The following is a 6,352-nucleotide window of genomic DNA, read 5'->3' as shown; positions in this document are numbered from 1 at the left end:
TTATCAGAGGAATTCAAATCAAAATCATGATGAGATATCACCTCCCACCACTTTAAATGGCTGTTATCAGCAAGACATATAACACATATTGGCAAGAATGTGCTGAAAAGGGGATCCTTTTAGGGTGTGGTAGGATTGGTTACTCAATAAATTGAGAAATAAAGCTATCATATCATCTGGTGATCCCACTTCTTGTTATTTATTCAAAGAATTAAAATTACTATGTTAAACACATGCTGATTGTAAGATTATTTATAATAGTGTAGATTTGTAAAATAATTTAATGACCATAGATTGATGAATGTATAAAGAAAATGTGTATACATAAAACTGAATTTTATTCAGCTTTGAAAAGAAGGAAATTCTGACATTTGCAACAACATGGATGGGCCTGGAGGACATGATGCTAAGTGGAATAAGCCAGATGCAGAAAGACAAATGCTGCATGATCTCATTTACATGTGGGATCTAAAATACCCAAGCTCTTGAAAGCAGAGAGTAAAATAATGGGTCCCAGGATGCGGGAGGAGAGGGAAATTGGGTGATGTTTAAAGTGTACAGAATTTCAGGTGTGCAGGTTGAATGAGTTCTGGAGATCTAATGTACAGCAATGTTCCTGTATTTAATGCTGTGTTATAAAAGTGATTTTTGCTGAAAGGGTAGATCTTAGATATTCTCATCTCACACACACACACACTCCATTTAAAAAAAATGTATGTGAGATGATAGATACACAAATTACCTTGATCATGATGAGCATTTTACAATGTGTATCTGATATGGTTTGCAACTTGTCCTGGCCTGAATCTCGTGTTGTATTATAATCCTCAATCCTGAAGCTGGGACCCAGTGGGAGAGGCTTGGGTCATGGGGTGGGTCTTTCATGAATGGTTTAGCACCGACTCTTGGTGCTGTTCTCATAATATTGTGTGAGTTATCATAAGATCTGTTTGTCTAACTGTGTAGACCTCCCTCTCTTCCTGTGGCCCCTGCTCTGGCCATGTGACGTGTCTACTACTATTTGTCTTCTGCTATGGTTCTAACTTTCTTGAGTATCACCAGAAGGAGAAGCCACTACACTTCCTGTACAGTCTGCAGAAAAATGAGCCAATTAAGCATCTATTTTTTTGTTTCAAATTACTCAGTCTCAAGCATTTCTTTATAGCAGTGTGAGACTGGACTAACACAATATCAAAACATGAAGTGGTGCACCTTAAACATATACATTTAAAAATATTTCAGTTGTACCTCAGTAAAACTGAAAAAATTAAAGTTACTTTTATAATAAATAAATACCATGCTCATGGATAGGAAGAATCAATATTGTTAAAATGGCCATACTGCCCAAAGCAATTTATACAGTCAATGCTATTCCCATCAAGCTACCATTGACTTTCTTCACAGAGCTAGAAAAAACTACCTTAAACTTCATATGAAACTAAAAACAGCCCGTATAGCCAAGACAGTCCTAAGCAAAAAGAAGAAAGCTGAAGGCATTATGCTACCTGACTTCAAATTATACTATAAGGCTACATTAACAAAAACAGCATGGCACTGGTACCAAAACAGTTATATAGACCAATGGAACAGAACAGAGGCCACAGAAATAACACCACGCATCTACAACCATCTGATCTTCAACAAACCTGACAAAAACCAGCGATGGGGAAATGATCCCTATTTAATAAATGGTGCTGGGAAAACTGGGTAGCCATATCGAGCAAACTGAAACTGGATCCTTTCCTTACACCTTATACAAAAATTAACTCTAGATGCATTAAAGACTTAAATGTAAAACCTAAAACCACAAAAACCCTAGAAGAAAACATAGGCAATATCATTCAGGACATAGGCATGGGCAAAGGCTTCATGACTAAAACACCAAAAGCAATTACAACAAAAGCCAAAATTGACAAGCAGGATCTAATTAAACTAAAGAGCTTCTGCTCAGCAAAAGAAACTATCATCAGAATGAACAGGCAACCTACAGAATGGGAGAAAATTTTTGCAATCTATCCATCTGACAAAGTTCTAATATCCAGAATCTACAAGGAACTTGAACAAATTTACAAGAAAAAAAACCAAACAACCCCATCAAAAAGTGGGTGAAGGACATGAACAGACACTTCTCAGAAAAAGACATTTATGCAGCTAACAAACATATGAAAAAAAAAGCTCATTATCACTGGTCATTAGGGAAATGCAAATCAAAATCACAATGAGACACCATCTCATGCCAGTTAGAATGTTGATCATTAAAAAGTCTGGAAACAACAGATGCTGGTGAGAATGTGGAGAAATAGGAACACTTTTACACTGTTGGGGGGAGTGTAAATCAGTTCAACCATTGCGGAAGACAGTGTGGAAATTCCTCAAGGATCTAGAACGAGAAATACCATTTGACCCCGCAGTCCTATTACCGGGTATATACCCAAAGGGTTATAAATCATTCTACTATAAAGACACATGCACATGTATGTTTATTGCAGCACTATTTACAATAGCAAAGATGTGGAACCAACTCAAATATCCATCAATGATAGACTGGATGAAAAAATGTGGCATATGTACACCATGAACTACTATGCAGCCGTAAAAAAGAATGATTTCAGGTCCTTTGCAGGGACATGGATGAAGCTGGAAGCCATCATCCTCAGCAAACTAACACAGGAACAGAAAACCAAACACCACATGTTCTCACTCATAAGTGGGAGTTGAACAATGAGAACACATGGACACAAGGAGGGGAACATGACACACTGGGATGTGTCGGGGAGAAAAAGCATTAGGAAAGGGGAGGGAGAGCATTAGGACAAATACCTAATGCACGAGGTGCTTCAAACCTAGATGACAGATTGATAGGTGCAGCAAACCACCATGGCACATGTATACTTATTTAAGAAACCTACATGTTCAGCACATGTATCCCAGAACTTAAAGTAAAATTTAAAATAGAAATAAATAGTAATCAAAAATAAAAAAAGAAATACATACTTCATATTTTCTTAACAAAAATGAAACAATATAGGAAAACCTACACTAATGTATTTGAAACAGCTTTGCCTATAATATTCATAAAATGGAAACAAATTTAAAGTACATCAACAGGAAAATAAATCAAAATATTCTCATTTATTTACTTAATGGACTGACTCAGATATAAAATCTTTCTCCTTCCTCTCTCTCTCTCCATACGTACATGAAAACTTTGAGGTTTCATATCAGAGTCAGTCTACGAATCGAATAAATGACAATATGTTGATCTAATTTTATACATTAAATAGTATGAATTAATCTCAAAAATATCAAAGCCCCTTTCGGAAAAAAGGTCTATAATGTTTCATTCCATTTATATAAAGTTCAAAACAGAAAAAAAATGGATCTGTAGTGTCAGAAATCAAAACATTTCCCCTTGCAGGAGTTGACCGCAAGAACAGGGAAAACCCACGATGTGGGGATGGACTTGCTCTTCAGCTACCTTAGGTATTGAGAACAAGGGTATTCACATTTGCCAGAAACTCTCTAGTGATACATTTCAGATCTATGCATATTTTATTATATGTAAATTTTATCTCATAAAAACAAAAAATGAAAAACTGTAGAATAGTTTAAAATTCAGTAAATAATAAAATTAATATTAAAACCCTATCCAAAATATGAACATTATTATATGAATTAATAAAATGCATTCAAGTATATGTACTAAAATTAAATCCCAGAAATCAAAAAGACAAAGGTAACATCTTAAACTTAATAATTAATATGCATGCATTTCATAGAGAAGAAAAAAAGTCAAGACATGAGGAACATATATTCCTTTTTTCCAATCAAATGTAATTAAATTATTTATACAATATTTTAACCTGTGTCATTAGTATAAATTACTAATATTTTGTGTGATATTACAACTGATAACTTTTAAAGAAAAAAAGATGCTTGAGAGCACGTGAACTAAATTAAATGTATTCTCAAAGTTGGTCCAACTATTACACTTCAAAGTTCTAATAATACCCTGGTTTGAGTGGGACTTTGAAAAAATTAATTCTAAGAGATAAATTTAAAAAATAAACTGATAATCTGTAATAAAGAGAAATCAGCATTCCATATCAGAGAAAAATGAAAATTTGCAATACATGTAAAGTCCTGAGAAGAAACCTTGAAGCACGGAAAGGGTCTCATGTATAGTAGGTTGTAATACGTCTATTGTTAAAATTATCACCTTTATGTTGTTTTGAAAAATTAAAGCTAAGCATAATGAAATTAATGTTTTTGTGCTCATCTGGTATAACAGCATGTTGAGAAAATGGAAGAGCCCTGTAACCCTGAGGAGGTGGCTTAATCTAAGGAGAGGCATCAGATTTAAAAATATATAATTAAAATTTCATTGAAAATTGAGAAATTTTGGTTGTATATATTTATGGGGCACAAAGCTATGTTATGGTTTGTGAATGCAATATGGAATAATTGAATCGAGTTAATTCACATATATATTACCTCAAATCGTCAAATCCTTTTTTGTGACAAGAACATTTGTAATTTTTTCTTGACTATTTTAAAATGACGGATACACTATGTTAAAGCTTAGAAATAGACATCCATTTATGTAAACTATAGAGAACTGTTGAAATCAATTATAGATTACTCTAATTTATATTTAGCTCATCATTAAGTTTAATTCTTTAGAAAATATTTTAGAATTATTTTGTTATAATATTAAATATAAATGACTACACATGTATGTATAGGCTTCTGTATTTACACATATGTCTGCAGATGTAAATTAATGTCCCCATAGGTATGTAGTTGCTGGTATGGACAGACATTAATAAAACTAGGCCAGGCGTGGTGGCTCATGCCTGTAATCCCACCACTTTGGGAGGCCGAGGTGTGCAGATCACGAAGTCAGGAAATCGAGACCACACTGGCCAACATGGTGAAACCCCGTCGATACTAAAAATACAAAAATTAGCCAGGCATGATTGCGCGCACCTGTAATCCCAGCTTCTCGGGAGGCTGAGGCAGGAGAATTGCTTGAACCTGGGAGGTGGAAGACGTTGCAGTGAGCTGAGATCGTGCCACTGCACTCTCCAGCCTGGCGACAGAGTAAGACTCCGTCTCAAAAAATATTTATAATATGAGCATGATTATATTGCCAAATATAAAATAAAATATCATAATGGCAACAATCAATTTTACCTGTCACCTTGACTAGACCGTAGTCTCATCTATTCAATCACACACTAGCCTAGGTGTTGCTCCCATGGCATAATACAGGTGTTAGTGGAGCCTGCCATTATTTTTTCCTAAGTCATGAAGAGTGTTCTAGATAATCTAGTTGGGACTGATTCAAAGACAGCATAACAGAAGACGATGGGGCTCCGTGGTGGACGGCAGATGCAGGTCTTCCCAGGAATTCCAGCCTGTCTTTCCCGAAGGCCAGTAGTATTGACCTTAAACTGCCTAGCCAGATTCTACAATTATTTTTACCCAGAGCTCACAGCACAATGGAGTGCCCATCCCCAGCTCTTCTCAAAGTCACAGGTGAGAGTCCAAACTCAGATAGTGTGAGAAGCACAAGATCAGCTCTACATCAATATCCCGTTGGAGAAAACTAGTATTATTCCCTTCATGGCTAATGTCCACTACATTTTCCAAATGCCTCCATGCACAGAAGACAACAGGAGTGTCCAGACAATGGTGAGTGAGAAAGTCCCCTCAGCCTACCCAGGTCCTGCAGACCCAAGCCCTGGAATTTTGACTACAGAAAACACATCGTCTGTTTTCAGGGAAGAGAAGAAGAAAGGGAACTGTGAGAATCAAGTCTACAGAGATGGAAAATGGATCAGCAGAAAGAGGGTCAGCTGAATCAGTCTGAGTCAGATGGGCACAGTTTTACAAGTTGAGAGGGGATAGCTGTGAAAACCATCAGGTTTTAAGGACCCTGACCCTGGGTGAGCCTCTCTCTTGGCTCCCATCAGAGCTCAAGGCCTGTTCTAATCAGAGATTCCCATGGAGGTCTCTGCTCTGAGTCTAATTGGAAAACACTCTCCAGGTTTCCCTGAGATTCCTCAGGACTCTCATCCTGACCATGAAAGGATTATTTCTGCCCCCAAAGTGACACCCTGGCTTCTGTGGAGGTGAGGGTGTTCCCTCTTGTTACAAAAACAAAGGAACAACAACAACAAAAAAGCTTTCCATTTAGAGACATCAAATGTTAGTATAGAATTGTAAATCTGGAGAAGTTCCCTGGGGAAATTTGACGATGAGGCTGCCTCAGGCCATGACAGAAAGCCAGCCCTCAGCAGCACCTGCACCTGCCCTGGAGACAGCCCCGTGCACAGTGTCCTCGCGC

This window comes from Pan paniscus, chromosome 12 (assembly GCF_029289425.2).
Source record: "Pan paniscus chromosome 12, NHGRI_mPanPan1-v2.0_pri, whole genome shotgun sequence".
In the NCBI taxonomy this organism is placed as follows: Eukaryota; Metazoa; Chordata; class Mammalia; order Primates; family Hominidae; genus Pan; species Pan paniscus.
The sequence above is the reverse complement of the archived record's forward strand: the minus strand, read 5'-3'. Positions refer to the sequence as shown.